This window comes from Rhinatrema bivittatum, chromosome 2, assembly GCF_901001135.1.
Source record: "Rhinatrema bivittatum chromosome 2, aRhiBiv1.1, whole genome shotgun sequence".
Lineage (NCBI taxonomy): Eukaryota > Metazoa > Chordata > Amphibia > Gymnophiona > Rhinatrematidae > Rhinatrema > Rhinatrema bivittatum.
In genome coordinates, this window is record NC_042616.1 from 803,777,358 (window position 1) to 803,799,647 (window position 22,290).

Consider the following 22,290-nt stretch of genomic DNA (forward strand, 5'->3'; position numbering starts at 1 on the left):
CCGGAAGGTTGGCATCTGCAGATCCCCCAAAGGACACGGCCAGGTGGGGAGTTCGGGAGCAGCCTTGGACCTCAGGTACTGTGGGGAAGGGGCACAGCCATCGCCATCAGCCTCGGGACAATTATCGTTCCACCCCCCCCATGCAGGAGAAACAAGTTCCTAGCCCCCTCCCCCTCCCACATGGCTGAGGAACCCGGATGCAGCTGGACCCTCCCTCCGTCATTTACTCGGCTTTGGTTCTTTGCCATCAGTCGCAGTAAACTTGATGTTGAACACCCGTGCAGCCACCCCAGCGGGCTTTGCCCAGGTACCTGCTGCCGAGAGCCAGGGTTACACAGAGGGGAGGGACTCCATCTCTGCCCTGGTTCTTGAAGGATATCCTCCCCCCCCCCCGAGAGACAAGACCCCACACCCCAGGAGAGCAAGGGACTGGTGTGACTGGGACCTCTCTGGACCCCCCCCCCCCCAGCAGTCTCTCCCAGTCCCAGCCGCAGCACTCTCTTCCCGCTGCGACCCACCGGCGCCTGAAGCCCCCCTTGCAGCGGTGAATTTAACGGACTGGAGAAACCGCTCTGCGGTTACTGGGATGGGCAGGGACAGCTCTTCACACTCGGCAGTCATCTGGTTTAAAAACCCACCCGGGAGGCGCCGTTCCGCTTAAGGGGATCTCCCTGAGCCCCCTTCCCTTTGTACGTAACGGCTCCCTGGCTGCCACTCTCTCAAGCACCAGGACTTTTAATGGGCCTGGAGCAGCCGCCTCCCACTGCCCTGGTTTTTCTCGTGTGCATTGCAACAGTAATTCCAGCTCAGAGTCACAGTCCCCAAAAAAAAAACTGCAGGTGTCGGGCTTTGGAAGTAAGGAAGACACTAATTCTGCTAATAAAGTTTATTCATTCATACGGTGCATCCGACCCAAAAAATGCTGCAGGAAATCACTAACGCAAGTGATGCTGGCGCGATAAACCCGTGGAAAGATCCAAGGTAACGATCACCCTGGCACTGCCAATTAACGGAGGAAACAAAGGGGGAAAGTAGTTAGCAGGCCCCAGATGGAAATAGGAGATTTAACAGCCGCGCTGAGAGGTTTAGGGGAGGGATCTGCTGTACTATGAAAGGCAAAGGTTTCCAGGCTAAGGGGCCATATCCAAAAGGAAGCAACACAGGACACAGCAGATAGAGACAATTCATTCATTCCAGTTTCTTGCTGTTGGGGCCGTGCGGGAGGAGTTTTGTCTTCCGCTTCATAGGATGCTCAAGGCAGCTTTCGCAGGAATTACTAGAATTCGTCTCGCAGTCTACGTTGGTACCTAAGGCAGCGGGAGATAAAGTAACGTGCCCAGAGTCACCAGGGATTTGAGTCCTGAACTTCCCCCCTGGTTCTCACTCCATCCCGCTGCTCTCTCACCACCAGGCCACTCCAGCAAGAAGAGAGCATGGAGCGTGAGAGTCATTCCCAGGAGTCTTAAGTTCCATTCCAATCTTCAAAATCCTTCCTTCTTTCCAATATTCCTTTCCCGTTGAAAATGTTGCTTCTAGGTTAATGGAGGTAGGCCAGTGCTGTAGGGTGGGCCCCCTCTCACCCAGATCAACCCGAGCAGGCTGAGGCACTCCTGGCTAGGCCCTGTTGCATGCATGCATAGAAGCATAGCCCTAGTTCTTTTCTTTGTAAAATCAGAACTAGAAACACCCCATGCATGCAAAGGGATGAAATCAGGAAGGCGTTAATCTATTTGGCTTGCCCTGGATAAGGCTGTTTCCCTATTGCACGGGAAGTGAGGGCAGGAGGCACTGTCGTTGTAACACTAGAGGAAGCAGAAAGGATTCCTGGACATTTTGGGGTTTATCTATTTATTTGCAACCCCCTCTCCTGGAGGGGGCACATAAAATGTGAGAGGGTCCAGCGCACGTGTGAACAGAGTGCCAGTCTTTCAGGATAGGGTTTAAATGGAGTTTGGGTAAAGCAGATGTGTACTCAACCCAGGCCAGAGGCAGGAGGGGCAGGGATTTTTCTGAGATGCAATATAGGGAAACCCACCACTTGCATCTCCCATCTTTGAACCCTGCTCCTCGATATCCAAATAGCTTGTGCTTCTATTCAACCTATATCTCAAATAAGGTCCACACCAAGATATGTTCCACGCCATTAAACTTTTATTTCTAGGGGGACCATCATAACAAATATTATTTTACAAGATAGTTGAGGTCACTGAGTTAATGTTACAGTTGGTGATCCACAGACTAATCCTACGGACCGCAGCACTCACCTCCAGTCTCAGCCCGGCCAAATGACCCCCAAAACGTGACAGGATGTTGCCAAGGATTCCAGCCCCAGACCGGCCCACCGCTTCTCGATGCAGCAAGACGTCACCAGCAATCTCCATGAAGCAGGACACAGCTGATGACTCCTACAAGGCACATCCTCCTTAGCTGCGCGCATGACTCTTGCCAGTATTTAAAGAGACCCCCGCGATCTCTGGTGATGATGTCAGCACCCAGGCCCTATATAAAAGCGACCCTCCAGACTCAACTTGCCTCAGCAACAGGTCCAGCTCCTTGACATGGTGCCTGTTGCTCCAGCGTCTTGTCTTCAGACCTGCTTGTCTTCGGTTTCAGTCCTGCTCGTCTTCATTTCTTTGTCCAGCGTATCTCCAGCTTGTCTTCTATCTTTTTCAGCTTGTCTCCAGACTTGACCCCTGCCTGTTCTTCTCCTTGACTGCTTGCCCTGCCTATCCATTCCTCCTCACCAATCGGATGAACATCTGGTTTGACCTCGGCCTGATCTCGGATATGCCTGACTGCTGCCTGCCTCTGACCATTGCCTGATCTCAGATAGACCTGACCGCTGCTGGCTTTTGACCTTTTCCCGGACCTCAGACTTGCCTGACCTCCACCTGCCTATGATCCATTGTTATCCGAGGCCTATTACTTCTGCCATCAGCAGACCTACCGGCCCTGGCATCCAAAGGCTCAACCCGAGGGTCACGAAGGCTGGTATACATGAGGGTCCCACTGTGACTGTGGTTCGCCCGAGTCTGCCTGCCCACGGTGGGAACCTGCAGAACTCCTCCCTGTAAGTGTGTATGAAATCCCTCCACCCGTATGATGCAGGAGGAGTTGGGAGAGATGAGAATCAGCCATAGCACAGGACTGAGGGAGCAGGTTCCTCTCCTTGTGGAAGGTAGGTTTGTCCCTTTACAGGTCAGGGCCTGAAGAAGCGATATCCTTTTGGGCCTGAAAAGGGAAAGATGTTCTAGAGCAGGCCCAGTGTGACCACAATATCCATTTGTTCGATGAGTTAAAGCCATTACCTATGAACAAATGAAAATACTCCATCAGAAAAATCGAGAAACGCTTACCTCCACATCACGCCCGACCCACGCTGCCATACTTCCTACCGGAACTGACATCCTTATCGTCATTTACCACACGTCACTACATCCAACTTCTTACCCCCTCTTTATAAAGCCAAACTCAAACATCCTCCATGAATCACGTACATCTGGGAAGTCCTTGGGTACCACCTGGGATAGACAGTTATTGGGCCTCTAGAGAGCTGGTACCCTGTTGCCCATGAGTGAGTACATTGAGAGGAGGTTGATGCACCCTAATTGCTAATCTATCGTAGGTGTAAGCACCCCTTGACTGGGGGTCTCCTTCCCAGCCCCAGAGAGCACTCAGTCAGGGTCAGGGGAAAGTTCTCTGTGGGTGCGGGATCCCTTGAAAGGCCAAACTGGCAGAGGCTACCTTTGAAATAAATTCAGGCCAAGCTTTTTGCACTTATTTTGTTTCAGCACTTCAAAGCAGATTACATTCAGGTGCTGTAGGTATTTCCCTCTCCTCAGAGGGCTTACAATCTTAAGTTTTTGTACCTGAGGCAATGGAGGGTAAAGTGACTTGCCCAAGGTCACAAGAAGCGACAGCAGGACTCGAACCCTGGTCTCCTGGTTCGTAGCCCACTGCTCTAACCACTAGGCTCCTATCTTTATTCATTTTATGCAAAATATAAACACATTCGACAGCAGCAATAAACAAAGAGCACAACAACTCATCCCTCCCACCCAATTCCCCCATTCCTTCATGATAGAACTCATTTGACAGATGAAGTGCAGTTACATGTCAAGCAGAAAGAGCAGCAGATGTGGCTCTCTTGTTTTATACATGTCCCCCCCAAATCCTATGAAGGACTGACCGCTTCCGAAGTGACTGCAAAGACCAGGTTCTATAGTCCAAATTCAAGAGGTCTAACATTTCCGAGGACCAAACGTTAAATGTGGCGGCTTCAGAGAAGATCCATTTTCTCCAGGATACACTAAGTAATATACCATCGCAACGGTTTACATGTAGGCACATAAATTAATGTACGTGGGTGCATACTGTCGTATATTCTAACAGGTGCCACACAAGGTTCAGTTACAATAAATCGTTAAAGACAAACACTTGTTTAGTGATGTAGGTCATGACCAGGTGTACCTGTAAGGTACTGTTCACGGATAAAATCATATATACAGTGTTTACAATTACGTTTGTGAGGTAGATTTCATAGATTATTGAGATGCGCATTCTTAGAATAGGGCTGTGTGCTGGTGTTCTTCTACCTATTCCTGTATATTTTTATTTTCATTCTCATTCTCCAGTCTCTTTATTAAAGGTTTTTTAGATCTCTTTGCAACCTGATCTCTAGGGGCATTGGGTTCCAAAGTGTGGGGCCTGCTAAAGATAAGGCCCTTTCACTCACTTCCTAGCTATGCAAATCCCCTTTAACAAAAGCAGGTTTTCACATCTGTCGCAGGACCCCTAAAATGCAGAAAGCTGCCTGTGCTGATCCTGGAGCGCCCGTAATCCTTGCCAGTGTTTGCATAATTTTGTCCAGGAATTCACGAATTGGGGGACGCTCCCATATAATCCATGGCATAACGGAGCTTTCCCACCAGAAATCCTCATGTTCCCAAGGGGGTGTCAATCGGTGCCATCTGGTGCACGCCATAAGGGCAGAATTACCAGCCTCTGAGCAATTCCCAAAGGTGTGGCTCTCTTAGTGAGAATCAGGAGATGCTTTGGGGGAAAGACAGCAGTGCCAGCATCAATATCGGCATCTTTACGCCACAAGTCTGCCCAAACTGCAAGAACCTTTACAGGAAGTCACTGAGCTTGCCAAGGATTGCTTCCCCCTTTATCTGAAGTAATCTTTGAAATGCTCCCGACACTTGGGTCACTTGTTGTAACATAAGAACGTAAGACATGCCACACCGGGTCAGACCAAGGGTCCGCCTTCAGCTCTTTGGAAAGAAAACTAGTCAGCTGGAGGTATTATAACACATTTTTAGCCTGAAAACCCAAATAATCTTGGCAATATTTGAATAAGAACAGCTCTGGGTACGATTTTTAAATTCCCATATAATGAGCGGTATGTTTATTAATATTTGGTACCACAATTTCAGCAAGTACAACAATAAAGGCCACACAGAAAACACAGTTCCATATTCTTCCACAATTACTTTTCAGATAAGTGTTAACTCTCCCCCACACACACACACACACAATTCAGCATGTACAGTATTCTGAAATCTGGGTGGGGCCATTAAAAAAATACATACAGACCTTGGCTGCTTCCAAATTGTTCATTGTCACCAGTCCTTGTTGCCCTGGGACTGGATTCCTTCTAATGGGGGGGGGGAAGGATGTCCTCAGGGCCTAGGCGTGCAAGTGGAATCCCCTCCCACTGTGTGTTACTATGACGACCTTAACAGAGACGGTGCTGCAGGGACCAGGCCGCACACCCACTTAGGTGTTCCAAAGTCAGAGTCAAATTAAATACAGGTCAATTACTTGGAATAAAGCTGTTTCAAATGACATCTGTGTTCAAAGCCGGTATTCTTTCCACTCTGGACTCCTCGTCCTTCTCTCCGTCTACGTCCCCGGTACAGGCTCCTGAAGGGAGAGCGTAAGAATCCCAGATGGGCAGGGAAATCCTAGGTGTGAAGGGGGAAGCCTCTTATTCCTCTGTACGCGGATGACACTAAGATCTGCAGCAGAGTGGTCACACCTGAAGGAGTAGAAAGAATGAAAAGTGATTTAAGAAAGCTGGAAGAGTGGTCAAAGATTTGGCAGCTGGGATTCAACGCCACAAAGTGCAGAGTCCTGCGTCTGGGGTGCGGCAATCCAAAAGAGCTGTATGTGATGGGGGGGTGGGAGGGGGACCTTGGAGTGATAGTTTCTGACCATCTGAAAGCAGTGAAGCAATGTGACAAGGCCATAGCTAAAGCCAGGAGATTGCTGGGCTACATAGAGAGAGGAATAACCAGTAAGAAAAAAAGAGGTGATGATGCCCTTGTACAGGTCCTTGGTGAGGACCTTGATGATGCCCTTGGTACGGGTCACCTGGAGTACTGCGTTCAGTTCTGGTGCCCGTATCTCAAAGAGGGACAGAGATAGGATGGAGGCAGTCCAGAGAAGGGCGACCAAAATGGTAGTGGGTCTTATGATGAGAGGCTGAAGGATCTGAATATGGACACCTTAGAAGGGAGGAGGTGCAGGGGAGATGTGATACAGACCTCCAGATACCTGAAAGGTTTTAATGATGCACGGACTTCAAACCTTTTCCATTGGAAAGCAAAAAGTAGAACTAGAGGTCACAAAAGGAAACTCCAGGCAGGACAACTCATAACCAACATCAGGAGATATTTCTTCACAGAGAGGGTGGTGGATGCCTGGAACGCCCTTACAGAGGAGGTGGTGAGGATGAAAACAGTAAACAAATTCAAAAAAAGCATGGGATAAAGACTGCGGATCCCTGGAGGGTAAAGGACAGACATGAACCTCTCTGTCCCTCTGGTACTCCTCACACTTACAGCCCCTCTCAATGCATTAACACACTGACCTTGCACATAGGGGCAGGGTCGGAATGGGGACCTCGGACACAACTCCTGGCCACCTGAGCTCTTGAGGCCACTAATGCCATGCCACTAAAGGGCAGAACTGGACACTGTCGAACAAATTTAGGTGCTTATTTTTAAGATGTATTTGGTGGGGTAATAAACATGGGTATTTTTATGATGAAAATTAACATTTTTGAAAGGATTTAGCTGGTTAGAGGTAAATCAATTTATTTTTACATGTCTGTTTTATTTGTTAAAATTGCAAAATGCAACACCACAATGCTGGTTTGGGGAGTGGGTGTATGTGGCGGGGGTGGCAGGCTGTGTGTAGCGGGGGGGGAGGAGGATGTGGCTAGGAGGGTGGCAGGAGGCTGAGGAGGTGGGGGGGGGGTGCAGCTGGGCAGCACTGGCAGTGGTATGGAGGCGGGTGAAGTGGCTATGAGAGTGATGGGGGTGATTGACTGTGCAGAGGTGTATGTGGCTAAGGGAGTAACTGGTGTGTGGCAGAGCGGGTCTCTCCACTCTCTACTTTGCCCGACCACGCTACTGATCATCTGCCGGACCTGACCTTTGCATTGCCATTACTCCTGCTTGCCGCCTGCCCTGATTTCAGCCTGTTCTACGACGCTTCTACAGTCTCCATTCTGGACTTGGCCTTTCAGGCTTCGGCCTACTTTTACCCGGGTGCCCCCTGTCTGACTTTCGTTCCTTTTGGCGCCCCGGGTCTCCGGGACTCCACCTCGTCCAGTACAGACTTTCCACTACTACCGTTGCTGGCCCCTGGTTGACTTCCTCCTCATCTACCAGAAGACCTCAGATGGAGGCCCACCTAACTCCTGCCAGCCCCGGCACCCATGGGCTCAACCTGCAGGGAACGAGGGTTGGATTTGGCAAAGTTCCAGCCGGGCTCCGTCAGCATCCAGCTCCACCTACCAACGGTGGGGACTCATAGGGCCTCCCCTATAGGTAACGTCAACCCCATCTCAGCCCAAGGTCCACCTCCTACGCAACAACAAGTTCTTGGAGGAGAAGTCCATTAACTGCTATTAATCAAGTTGACTTAGAAAATAGCCACTGCTATTACTAGCATCAGTAGCATGGGATATACTTAGTTTTTGGGGTACTTGCCGTGTACTTGTAGCCTGGATTGGCCATTGTTGGAAACAGGATGCTGGGCTTGATGGACCCTTGGTCTGATCCAGTATGGCAATTTCTAAGGTCGAAGTGCTCTCCCCAGCACATAGAAATCCAGGCAGTCTCTTAAATATTGCAAATCCGAATTATTTAGTAGCTTAACTAGAGGAATAATTTTACTGACAGCTTTCCAGGGCTGGGTAATATGATCCCTCAGTTTCAATGCATTCTGAACGCATCATATTTTATTTTATTTATTTTCTTGCAGTTATTTGTATTCCACATGATCATGGCAGATTACAGTCATATATACATAATCATAGCAGCATTGAACAAATGCATAAAACAAAACTATGAAATATAAAAAGGTTAAAAACAAGACATAAAAACCAACAAAACACAGACCTAAAAACATAAAACATAAGAATTATGGCTACATAAAATTCACAGAGTAAACACCATTCTCACCTAAGATAAGATACCGCAGACAATAAAAACTAATTATTCTTGAATAAAAAAGTTTTTAAAGCTTTATTAAACATTGTGGGATCAGCCATTAGGCGAAGTTGTTCCAGCAGCCTATTCTAAAATGCTGGGCCAGCCACAAAAAAAGCATGTTCCCTGATGTATAATACAGTGCCTCTAGGTCATTTCTCTCTGCAGAGCACCAGGCATGACCTGGCACACAAGTCCACAAGATGGCCCCAATCCAAGGGGTAATCTCATTGTTTTTCATTAACTTGGGTATTAACATAGTCATATTGTATTTTAGACGTCATTCTACACGCAATCAATGAAGAGAATTCAGAACTGGTGTAATATGTAGAAATCGTGAAGTTCTGGTTAATAAGCATGTTGCAGAGTTTTGTAAACTCTGTAAAGCTTTTAACGAATACCCAGGCAGACCTAAAAGAAGCAAATTACAAAAATCAATGCTAGTTAAACCTAGAGCCTGCAAAACTCAGCAGAAATCTTCCACATACAAAAGAGGCTTACCACAAATTTCTGCAACATCCACATTTTAAACAATGATGATTTTATGATGGATTTAATCTGGGGCTTCATGGACGTTTCACAATCAAATACAATACCAAGATTTCTCACTTCGGGAGATTTTGGAATTGAAGCCTACAGGAGAAAGGGCAGAAGGCTCATCCAGAATAGGCAGGTGGTACAACAAAATAATCTATGTCTTACAGACATTAAGCAGTAGTCTACAATGCAACAGCCAAGCCCCGATGGAAGACATGCAAAGTTTCAAACGGTCTTGGATGGCTTGCCAAGGTGCTTGCTTAGAACAAAAGAACATAAGGTATGCCGTACTGGGTCCATCAAGCCCGGTATCCTGTCTCCAGCAGCGGCCAATCCAAGTCACAAGCACCTGGCAAGTACCCAAACATTAAATAGATCTCAAGTTACTATTCCCTACCAATTAATAGCAGTTTATGGACTTCTCCAGGAACGTATCCAAACCTTTTGTAAACCCAGTTACACTAACTGCTGTAACCACATCCTTAGGGAACATAAACTGTATATCAACCGCATACAACCTATATGTGACACCAAGGGTAGCTGAAAGGGTACACAATGGAGCTAGCTAGATGTTAGAAAGAATAGCGGTCAATGCAGACTCTTGGGGGACACCAGAGGTGACACAGGGATTGTGCAGTGGAAAAAGATATACACTGAACTCTACTGGATAAATAAGAAGCAAACCAATCCAAAACATTGCAGTCTGTGCATTTAGGTTTTGTAAGTCCATATACAGAGGATACAGTGCAGTCACCAGGGCATGGATTGCTGTGTCTATCTAAGTCCTTTCTGGTCAGACACAGCTGAAAGTTTTGGATAATTGCATAAATGAAGTGTTTACAACTGCAGAAATATTTATTTCTACTTTTAAAAGCTCAATGTGGTTTGGATAATATTAACAATAAATACAGTCCCATATTCGTTTCTGTTGCCTCTGCCCCCCTAGTATTTTTACTTGACAGGGGAGTGCTCTCGTCTAAAGCTAATCACAGAGGGGAAAAATTAATCAAGGCTCTCTTAATCCACACAATTTGCATTTTAATCAAATTTAACTTGTTTCTGTTGACGTCAGTCCATTTCCAAACCCGGTCAAGGCATGAGCTTAATCTCATGTCCCTTGTCAGTTTGAACTAAGTTCATCATGAATCTGGATGCGATCAGCTTACATTTGGCACTGAAATCCAGTGATCTTAATAAGAGAAGCCCGATAATTTGCACATAAATATTAAATAGCGATGGCGGCAGCACCAAATCGTGAGGAGCATTGTATTTAAGCTCCCATGGGTCCGAAAGATCGCCTTCAACCTCTAGAGTATTTGAATAAACCAATTCCTCATCATGCCTCAAACAGTTTGTCAAGATCCCGTGATCCATGGTACTGAAGGCAGCTGCTAAATCAAGAAGAGCAACGAATGAGTCGACACCGTTATCCAAGCTCCTGCAAAAAGCATCCGTCACCGCCAATAGCGAGGTCTCTGTGCTGAAGCTGGTATGGAAACCTGACGGATAATGGGTCCAGAAAATTCCTCTCCTCCAGCAGTTGTCTCAACGCCACGCATTCCATTAGCTTAATTGATTGGAAATCAGTTTAAATTCTCCAGCATATGTAGCTGCCTCCACTCACCCAAAGACACATTTTTTGGCACAGGTCACAATCACCTCCTTTAATCTCTCGGGCAGGATTCCATTTTGAAGTGAAGCATTAATATTGTGTTTGGGAGAGTCTACCAAATTGGGCCTGTAATCCTTATTGAGCCTAGCTGGACAAGGATCTAAAGAACGGCCTCAAGATCTGGAAGCAGCCACAAAAAAAGACTTAATTTCCATGGCAGGCAAATCTCAAATTTGTCAGCTTAGGGAAATGCAATACAGGAATTCTGATGTCTCTTGATAAACATTAGACCCTCTTCTGATTTAATTTCAGTGCCCATTATTAAGAAACCATGTGTTCAGCCTTCTAAGTTGACAACTGCTGTAATTAATGCATGATCTCTGAGAAACAGAACAACTGTTTATTATGATTTTCTTGTTTCGAAGCAACCAGATACTTTATGTATCACTGAATCCTGGTTGTCAGATTCTGACCCTGGGATTTGAATCAACTGTGCTCAACTATGCATGATGTTTTTTTTTCAAAATCTAGAACATCTATGTAGCAAATTACTACAAGCCAGGTTCCTGCCCCCACAAGCTTACCATGTATTGGAGCCTTACAGTGTGGACCAAGCTGCTTCTGGATCTGAGTTAAGTATTTTTTGGATTTGTCAGAAAGGGGTTTTCAACCCTGCACACTACAAGGCTGCTGCAGCCAAGGTGAAAAAATATAAAAATATGTCAAAAACCCCTGTGTGCACTCCTGTGAATGACAAATGTTCTGCAAGAACCATCATCTAGCACTCATAGGGCTAGATTTTAAAAGCCCTGCGCCGGCGCGCCTATTTTGCATAGGCCGCCAGCATGAGAAAAGCCCCAGGACGCGTGTAAGTCCCGGAGCTTCGTAAAAGGGGCGGGAGGGGGCATGTCTGGGGGCGTGTCAGCAGTCCGGGGTCATGTCAGGGGGCGGGTGTGGGGGCATGGCGATGGTTCGGGGGCGGGCCGGGAGGGCAGTCCCGAGTCCCCCGGCACTGCGGCCTGTGCCGGGGGATGCCGAGGCGGCGCGCACAAGTTATGCCTGCTTCGAGCAGGCGTAACTTGCACAACAAAGGTAGGGGGGATTTAGGTAGGGCTGGGGGGTGGGTTAGATAGAGGAAGGTGGGGGGATGCGGAAGGAAAGTTCCCTCCGAGGCTGCTTCGATTTCGGAGCAGCCTCGGAGGGAACGGAGGCAGTCTGCGCGGCTCGGCGCGCGCAGGCTGCCCAATTTGCGCAGCCTTGCGCGCACCGACCCCGGATTTTATAAGATACGTGCAGCTATGCGCGTATCTTATAAAATCTGGCGTACTTTTGTTCGCGCGCGCGTACTTTTTTAAGATCTACCCCATAGTGTTAGTAAGTTGGTAATAGGGCTGTACTGTTTAGCCTGCCCCCAAAACAGCTCTACATAGCCAGCAAAATAAGAAGCTAAAGGAATGCTGGGAGACCATTTAAGGTAGAAAAGGCACAATTTGGCTGGTTCTGTCTGTGTGTGGGGGGCAGGGACAGCCAGGAGTTACAACCAGGCGTCAGGAAGAGAGGAGTGCATCTGGCAGCCCTGCAATCAGTTCTTCTCCTGAAGAACTAATTATCAAGGGGGAGAGACAAAAGTCTGCGCTCTGAGGAAATAGAGAGATAGCTATAAAGCTATCCTTGCTTTATAGCTGTTCATATGAAATCCCAACAAGGGACAGAGGAGCCAAGAGCTGGGATTCTAAGAAACTCCCTTTCTAGAGATTTCCAGGCCCAGGAGCACATAGCTGGATCACCCTCCTAAGAGACTGAGTTAAGTATTCTAAACTTTGCAAAGAGAGTATCTTAGCAGAGGAGGGAGTGAGCTTTATTTCCTTGCCCTTTGTCACAAATTCAGTATATTTTCTTAACTGCTTCAGCCTTTCAGCCAAAATCAAACATAAACCCTTGCTGGCAGGTACTGGGAAAGAAAAACTGATGGACCGTGGTCTTTCTGTAAGAGACTGATACCAGGCCCACTTTCTGTTTAGTACCAAGTAAAGCGTTTGGGGAACCTCCCCAGGAGAGAGAGACCTTCCACACACTGCAGGGCTCATCTATTTCATTTGTCATCCAGCCAGTTCCACCATTAAGAGGGACTTCTTCATTTACTTGGTTTTTTTTCCTCACACAATTTTGTATTTGGGACATGGTGCACCCTCTAGAAAACTGGTGACATCGGGGTAGATCTGTTTCCTCCTTTTTGAGTACTCAGGGGCTAAAGACAATTTCTGAAAGCTGTGTGTTCCAGATTAATTTACTGTCTACTTACACAATACTAGTAAAAGGGTTCATTGCTATTTTATTCTGGTGGGATGATTTTATCTGGTCTGTGGGGCCACAAGTGAGAGGTTGTTAGGGAAGGGCAAATAATTGTGGTATCGGGGGTGATCAGGACCCTGTCTCATCCCCCACTCAGGCTATGAATACAAAGATAAAACATATTAGAGAATATAACTTTTTATGTGGTACTCCCCACCCCAAGCAATGGGGTAAGTCATAGTCTGGACCGGGGGGGGGGGGGGGGGGCCCACATCTAGATAGGTTGGAGGTGTATTAATTTTGGCCAAGAAGAATTTGTCCTTCTCATCCACTAATCTTGAGATATCGGGATGTAAATAAATCTTTTGGTCTTTGTCTGTTTTATTGTCCCCCAGGGATACTGGCTCAGAATTATTCTCCTGTAATTGAAACATTGCTGGAGTTGAAAGTTGAGCTTAATAAGGTTGTTGTGTTGGGGGATTTTAATTTGCATGTTGATAAACTACCTCTGCCTACTCATTGTTCTGATTTTCTGGAAGTAATGGTAGCTCTGGATGAGTCCCACGTGGTCAAGGGCCCCACACATCAACGTGGGCACACGTTAGATTTGATTTTTGTGAGTGATGTATGTTTATCTTTTCTTCCTAATATACAGATTGATGAGGTTTCATGGAGCAACTGTTTTGAAGATAGCAATGTAATTCCACTTTAATTCAACAACCTTTTCTAGTGCTAGCGCTTTGAACATAAAGACCAAACGTGGCCTTGTTTAATGTTTAAGAGCTCGTTGGCTCCCCCAGATTGCTACACTTCCAGTAAATAATGTTGACGTTTCTGTCACCTTTTGGTATGATTCGTTACAAGGTGTGATGGATGGGACAGCACCTGTTAAGATTTTTAGTCAAAGAAGATCTAATTTTTCTCCATGGTATTCTCATGATCTTAAGTTGGCAAAGGCCCAGCTCCACCTTATGGAGCGAAAGTGGTGTACATCTCAGTCAGCTGAAAACCAACATAATTTTCATCAGGCCTTAAAATTATATCAGAATAGAGTTTTAGAGGCAAAATGCTATTCTTTTTTAGAAAGTTAATTATGAAGGCTGATAAGAAACCACGTGAGCTTTCTCGTATTGCTTCACAATGAACACGTTCTCCCATGAGCAGCACAGCAAATATTACACTGGGCCCTAGAACACCACTATCTCCTGTTTGGAAAACAAAACAAGCTGGACCGCTGCATCTCCCTCCACAGCACTTACACGCTAGCAGAATCCTTCACCTCAGTCAAAGACAGAATACAGACAGACCCTCAGCAAATACAGAATAAAGAACCACAAATCTCCTACATTTTTTGAACGAGTGAATAAACACGTGGACAAAGGTGAACCAGTAGTTGAGGTATATTTGGATTTTCAGAAGGTATTCGACAAAGTCCCTCATGAGAGGCTTCTAAGAAAACTAGAACGTAATGGAATAGGAGACGATCTTTTTGTGGATTGCAAACTGGTTAAAAGACAGGAAACAGAGAGTAGGATTAAATGGTCAATTTTCTCAGTGGAAAAAGGTAAACAGTGGAGTACCTCAGGGATCTGTACTTGGACCGGTGCTTTTTATATATTTACAAGCCGTTAAGCCCGTTAAACGGGCGAGATGTTTGTTCCAAATGCCAGCTAAGTGTTGTGTGTGGAGGTGTCCGGATGTGTACTCTTTCCCCCTCCACCTTCTCTCCCTTTGCCCTCCCCTTGCACTCAATGCTCCCTCCTCCAGCTCCTCTTCTGCTGTCCCATCTCCCCAACCCAACCCCTCCCCCTCTCACTTTCCCACTGCTCCTCCTCATCTCTCATTCTCCCAATGTCCCTCCTTTCTTCCACAGGTCCTCTCCTACAGCCCCTTCCCATTCTATCACCCGCTGGTCTGCCCCTGCAGCCCCCCTCTCCCCTCATTCTTCCATTACACTCCCTTTTCCCTCACTTGCTCAGCACCCTTCTCTTCCTTATTCTCCCACTCCTCCCTCCTCTGGCCCTCCCTCCTCTTTCCTCTTACTATCCTCTTCCCCCTCCACCCTCTCTCCCTTTGCACCCCCCTTGCACTCTATGCTCCCTCCTTCAGCTCCCCTCCCCTCTTACTGTCCTGCTACCCCATCTCCCCAACCCCCTCCCACCTTCCCACTGCTCCTCCTCATCTCTCATCCTCCCAATGTCCCTCCTTTCTTCCACAGGTCCTTTCCTACAGCCCCTTCCCATTCTATCACCCGCTGGTCTGCCCCTGCAGCCCCCCTCTCCCCTCATTCTTCATTACACTCCCCTTTCCCTCACTTGCTCAACACCCTTCACTTCCTTATTCTCCCACTTCTCCTCTTCTGGTCCTCCCATTTCTTTTACTATGCTCTTCCCCCTCCACCCTCTGTCCCTTTGCACTCATCTTGCATGCACGTCCGACAGAGCCGCGGGTCTCTCTCTCTCTCATGCGCGCGCGTGCCTCGCCAAAGCCCTCACATGGCTCCATTTCCTCCCGGATGCCGCTCCGCTCTGACCGACGTGCTCTCTCTCCGTCCGTCAGAGCCGCGGGTCTCTCTCTCTCTCTCGTGCGCGTGCCTCGCCGCAGCCCTCACATGGCTTAATTTCCTCCCGGCGCCGCTCTGCTCTGATCGACGTGCTCTCGCGCATGCGCGGTAGAGTTGCTCTCTACTGCGCATTTGCGGGCCGTCGGTCAGAGCCCATTTATAAGGTAGATAAATGATCTGGAAAGGGGTATGATAAGTGAGGTGATCAGTTTTGCAGATGACATAAATTATGCAGAGTTGTTAAATCTCAAGAGGATTGTGATAGGAGGACCTTGTGAGCCTGGAAGACTGGGCTTTCAAATGGCAGATGAAATTTAATGTGGACAAGTGCAAGGTGATGCATATAGAGAAAAGTAACCCTTGCTGTCGTTACACAATGTTAGCTTCTGTCTTAGGAATTACCACCCAGGAAAGAGATCTAGGCGTCATAGTGGATAATACATTGACATCATCAGCTCAGTGTGCTGTGACGATCAAAAAAGCAAACAGAATGTTGGGAATTAGAATTGTTAGGAAGAGAATGGCAAATAAAACAGAGGATGTCATAATGCCTCTGTATCGCTCCATGGTGAGACCGCACCTTGAATACTGTGTACAATTCTGGTCGCCACATTTCAAAAAGGATATAGCTGCACTGGAGAAAGTTCAGAGAAGGGCGACCAAAATGATAAGGGGCATGGAACGGCTGCCCTATGAGGAAAGGCTAAAGAAGTTAGGGCTGTTCAGTTTGGAGAAGAGACGAGTCCGACTGAGGGGGGATATGATAGAAGTCTACAAAATCATGAAAAGACTTGAACAGATTAATGTAAATCAGTTATTTACTGTCTCAGATAATAGAAGGAGTAGGGGGTACTCCATGAAGTTAGCAAGTAGCTCATTTAAAACAAATCAAAGAAAATTCTTTTTCACTCAGCGCATAGTTAAACTCTGGAATTCATTGCCAGAGGATGTGGTTACAGCTGTTAGTGTAACTGGGTTTAAAACAAGGTTTGGATAAATTCCTAGATGGAAAATCCATAAACTGCTATTAATTAATAAGCAATAGTAGCTTGTGATTTATTTAATGTTTGGGTACTTGCCAAGTACTTGTAGCCTGGATTGAAACAGGATACTGGGCTTGATGGACCCTTGGTCTGATCCAGTATGGCATGTTCTTATGTTCTTATGTTCTAATTAGGAATAGAAATGCCCAGACAAAAATAGGAATCCCCAAGAAGTCAGACTCTGAATGCAGTGCAACACTGGAGAAATAGAGCATTAAAAAGGGGAATATTTCCACTCCCAAAGCTAACATATTCCAATCACTAAATTGAAATAAGATGCTTTTTCCTACTTCTGTTGTCTGGACACATTGGGCCCTAACACTGTACTCACCTTCTACAAGAAGAATGACAGGAACTTGGTCATCCCAGCATAATCCAGATAGATGGGGAGCCAAAAGCCTTGATCCAGTCCCTCTCCCCACCATATGTTGGTGTCCCCACTCACCCAAGCCTCCCCCCCCCCTCCCTCGATCCCATCAGCGTCTCTCCTCTCTTCCCCAACCATATCAATCCCCCACAGGTTTTTCTCCTCCCTTCCCTTCCCTCCCTACTCAGCCCCAACAGTCCTCCCCCCCCCCCCCAATAGGATTCTCCCCGCCTCCCTTCCACCAGTTTCTTCTCCCAGCTCTTTCAGTTCCTCCTTTTCCCTCCCGCTCCCCAACTCCTTCTCCCCAGCCCCTTCAGTTTTGCTTTCCCCGTCCTGCTGCCTCTAGTCCTGGACGCCCCCCCCCGCCCCCCGCCGCTTCTCTCAGTCCGTGCAGCCAGCGAGCGCGTGCGAAGCCCACTGGCAGCCCTGCCTTCCGCTCGGCTGATCTCGTTCGTCGCGGGATGAGCCCAGAGGAAGGGTCGTCGGCACAGACCGAGAGCCGCACGGCACATCAGCAGCTTGGGCCTTCTTACTGCTTCGGGTCTGAGAAAAAAAAAAAAAAAAAAAGTGGCCCACCCCACCCCATTGCGACGCCTATGTCAGCGAGGATGAGCAAGCCCCCCCTTGTGAAACCTCCGGGCCTGCTTTTGGGATATTCACTGGAGAAAGACTGCACTACTAAGGGCCCTTGTCTGATCTGAAGAGTTTGGTAAAAACTTGTATTTTCGGAATGCCAATACCTTGTGTCGAGCGTCCCCTCGGTGCCCGTGAAAGAAATCCTCACCTCCCTATCCGCCTGCCTGGATCTATGCCAGGGTTTTACAGCACCGAGTTGGGAATAAACCATGGGTGTCAAGTGTGACCCCAGTTTAAAACTGTACCTGGGGGGGGGGGGAGGGGCTACACGTGTTACTTCCTTGCTTCTTTTTTTTCTCTCTTCCCCTTGTCTGCGCCAGAACGCGCAGAAACCTCTCTTAAAAGGGCACGGGGGGGGGGGGGGGTCCTCCCATCCAGGCTTGCCCTCTTACAGCTGCAGCTCTATAGGTTTCCCTCCATTCTTTTGCTTTTAAGCTTCCGGCCCGAGCCTGATCCTCTCGGGGCCTTCTTCACGTGGACACAGGAAGGGAGAAATGCCCTAGCGAATCGATGGCTCTGGTGCTCTGTTTCTGCAGGCTGACCGATGATTGGCTTCATTCTCCCTCAGCCCCCAGCATGACACGTGCTACTGCTCTGACCCCCAGCCTTCAGCCTACCAAAGCGCATTTCCTCCGATCCAACTTGAGTAGATTTCACCGAGAGCTGCTGGTGAGGGACCTCAATGTGAGCTTTTGGAAAATCTAAGGCGTTTGATATTTAAACTGAATCCCTCCTACCAATATGCTTGGAGACGCCCTCAAAGAACTCCAGAAGATTGGTGAGACCGTATAGAACTGAAGTGCGATAAATAGGAGCATGGGATAAGCAACTCCAGCAAAGCCCTCTGGAGATCCATTAACCCAGTGTGAGAAGCTGCTGGTTTCCCTAACCAGGAGGTCCTGTGCAGAAAATAGTGAGGAGCGGTTTGGGTTTTACTCTCCCATCTGCAGATGGTGTGTCTGAGCTGTTTATCATCCTCTAGCACCATCGATCCTCGTGGATTTTTAGTTCACCTCTCAAGGGGACCAGGAGCTCTCTGGTCTCCTGTCCTTTTATTTTCCCTGTTTATAGAAAGGAGCGGAGTTTGGGTTTCCAGTTTGTTCCTAAAGTCCGGTGTTATTTTATTCTCGTAAATCCAATTTCTCTGGAAGCTTTTTCCCGCGAGAGCCTTGGTGCCTCTTCACCGAGGACTGGGGCGTCCCCCTGTGCAAGGTTAGACAAAGCGTTAGGGAGGATTCCGGCAGACGTCTGTGACTCCTTCAGGGGATGGATCTGTCTGGTGACCCGAGGCAGAGCAGCTTCAACTTTAAAGTACCCTGTGAAGGGATTATTTGCTCAGTTTGAGGCCTGGAAGTTTTTTTCCCACCCTTCCTGACTCTAGTTTGTGTTTTTTTTTCCTGTATTTTTGTTCCCAGCTGGAGCTGATGTGCCCTTGATGCCAGGGACTCAGAATCCCTTCTACTGGAAGGAGCCTGAAGGTTGGAGGACTAAATCTTTGACTTTCACAGGGGAAGAAGGACAGATCTGAACGTATGGTGGAAACCTTGTTGCTGGAGACTTAGGCTGGTGTTTTCCTGGAGAGGGGAACTGCCCATCTGCTGCTTTAGAAAGGAGTTCATAAAACAAGACTTCAGGAAAGGGACTTGCATTCTGATAATTTTATTTATTTTATTTATTTAACATTTTTCTATACTTTGTATAATGTTGGGATTTTATTCTAACCACTCCACGGTGGGGAGGAGCTAGGCATCAACACTGGGAACTGAAATTTACTCAATCTGAGTAAATCTGAGTGACTGGGAAGAGAAAGAGATCAAGTGACGATAAGAGTTGCTTCTAAGGTCTTAAGGGCCTTTGCCAAGAGAGTGAGGTCACAAGTTTATTCATCTTTCCACTGTTCTGTTATTTACTGACTTCATTTAAGCGCTGAACTGAGAGATGTAAATATTCTTCAGTCATCTATTCAACTCTCAGTAAAAAGCTGGAAACCACCCTGCTTCTCAAGTGTGTTTTTTGGGTGAAAAGGCTGTGATAATTATCAGTGCTGTTTACAAGGATGGCGAGGAGCAGGTACTGGGATTTTTGCAAAAGGGCCCTGGCGCCATTGTTCTCCCCCACTGGGAGCCCTGGAGCTCAGATTGTGATTGCCGTGCGTGGGGAGACGGAGAGAGCCGTGTGCAGAAAGGGTCCATCTCCTTCCCTACGTGCCCAAGGGGGGAAGCTGAAGTATCCGTCCCACGCAGGGGTTGCACCAGGGACGGGGAATCTCTGGTCCTTGAGTGCCGTAAACCAATCAGGTTTACAGGAGGACATCGCTAAGAACTGCGCACGAGAAGGATATGCACACACAACTGCCTCAAATGTAGGAAAATCTCTCTCTCCTTAAGGATATCCTGAAAACCGGATCAGTCCGAGGACTTCAGACTGCCTGGTAACCCAGCTCTGCATTAACGGGGTTAAAAAATGTTACTCCTCAGGCCAAGCTCCATTATCCAGAGAAACCTCTGTTATCCGAAAATTGGTTGGCTGTACATTATGGTTATCTGGCAACATTCCCGATGTCCAGGAAAAACTCCCATTATCTGCAGTTCTTTTTAGAAGAAAACGTCCATTACCTGGAGTGGCCTCGAACGTGCGCTTTCCGGATAAATGGGGCTGTAGTATAAACAGTGTAGGAGTGATGAAAAGAGAGCGAGGAGAAATTGCCTTGCCTTATGGATCTGGTGGCAGACCTTGAGCTACCCGTATTGCAAAATAGGCAAGAACATGAGATATCTAAGTTTATGTTTCAATCTTTTTATTGCATTTTCACTATATTAATATACATAAATTCAGCAATGGTGAGTTCCTAACCATCACTGAGCGAGGATCAAATGATACAATAAGAACAAAATAACATAAGAACATGCCCTACTGGGTCAGACCAAGGTCCATCAAGCCCAGCATCCTGTTTCCAGAGTGGCTAATCCAAGTCACAAGCACCTGGCAAGTACCCAAACATTAAATGGATCCAAAACGCACGTCCAATCGCACCTTGAGCCGTGCGCTGCGGCCAGCGCAGGGTATTGCGTCGGCCTGACAGTTATGTTCCTTCACACCCCTCTCAAGATAACAGAAACAGCACTCCCATGTCCAGAATATCTCCATGGAGAATAAACAATTCATAGCGCGTGCCAGGATCTGTAAGATGTTGAGGGAACATGAACTGACCTCCCCCCGCAGGAGCCAATGTTCTTTCAAATGGTGCCATGCAATGAAAAATTCCCATTTGGATATGCAGTGATAGCACTAATGTACTTAATCAACTCTGAAAACTATAGCAGTGAAAGGAAAGTGAGTATTATCTGCCAGTGAATCAGTCCACAAATCCCTTTGCATTGCAGCCTTCAGGTCTAACCTGATGCTTCAGAGGCTGGTGTGTGGTAGACTGATTATGCTGAAAAACTTTTAACTTTGCCGGCTATTGCAAGTAAAATCTCAGATTTAAGTCCACCAATTTTGCACACGCCGGTAAGAAAGCCTTGCATTTAACAGAGACCTCAGCAGAATAATCTGGGAAAATTAGAGTCTGTGAGCCTTCTTTCGATAAACTTGTAGAATCTCAGTTTCATGGGCGGAATTCAGGAGCTTAGCGGTCATTGAACGCGAGTTGTTTCTGGCCGTTTTCCTGCACCCCAGGCGGTGTGCTCGCTCAGTTCTAAGTGGCCCCCTCCTGGTGTCTGAGTGTGAGAGCCTGTGGAAGCCATGATTCCAAAACACGGGCTATGTCATGCTCGGAAATTGATTCTGGAAGGCCTATGTAAGGGAAGCTCCCAGGCCTGGGCTTATTCTCAAGGTCTTCCAGATCCAATATCCTATCCTCGACCTCCTGCAGGTGTTTAGTAGAATCAGCCAACAAGGCTGAAAGGTCATCATATTTGGCGTACATTTTTCAAATTTATCCGCCAAGGCAATCACACCATGATCTGATGCATCCAGAGTTGAGGGTGAGCTTGTTGCGTCTGCCATTTTTCCTGGCCCAGCTTTCGGCTTCTCTCTCTCTCTCTCTTTGTGTCCTCCGAGTCTCTCACCGCCGCTTCTTCTCGCTCCAACCCGATATTGTACACCTGACTTCACTGCTGATTTTCACAGTCGTGCGAGATGTTACTCCATTAATCGGTGTTTTTGGAAGTGGGGTCCCGGAGCAGAAGGAAATGCATCCTCTCTCTCGCACTAAATCACGTGACCTTTGATACCTAGGTTAAACGTTTTTTTCTGTCTCTATGATTGGTTCTAATTTTTTTTTTAAGTATTTTGAAAGTTTCCGCAATATACTGCTGCACAAGTGTCAGTAACGTTCGGGAAATGGTGTCCAAGACACCAAGAAACTCTCTTATTTTTTTGCAGCTAAAGAGAAAGAAATGTACAAATAAACATCTATTAAAGTTCTGTCATTTGAACTGTCACAAATATCCCCTTTTTCTAAAAGCAAGTGTCTTGTTGTAGTTTGCAACCATAAGAAAAAGGGTCTCGCCTTGCAGAACGTTTATTAAATTACACATTCATCACCCGTGCACCTGATCCTGACAAATTATTTTGATGCTGTATTAACATGTTTGTTTACCAATATCTTATAAGCACAGAAACCTTTCTCCATGGTGAATGTTACATGCTGGTACGTGTTTGCCCTCTTCTGGAAGCTGGGAGAAAATAATGCATCCAACTAGGGATGCTGGGTATCTAATGCTATATTTTGA

The 22,290-nt window shown here is 47.1% G+C and overlaps 1 long non-coding RNA gene across 1 annotated transcript; it reads right to left on the reverse strand.

Annotated features, from left to right (window-relative positions):
• Window positions 1–8,405: 8,405 nt before the first annotated feature.
• On the reverse strand, window positions 8,406–18,363 carry LOC115086294. Its single transcript, XR_003855213.1, has 3 exons — window positions 17,659–18,363; window positions 9,006–9,137; window positions 8,406–8,915 (listed from the first exon to the last, which is right to left on the reverse strand). It is a non-coding gene; the product is annotated as an uncharacterized LOC115086294 (long non-coding RNA).
• Between the last annotated feature and the right edge of the window lie 3,927 nt (window positions 18,364–22,290).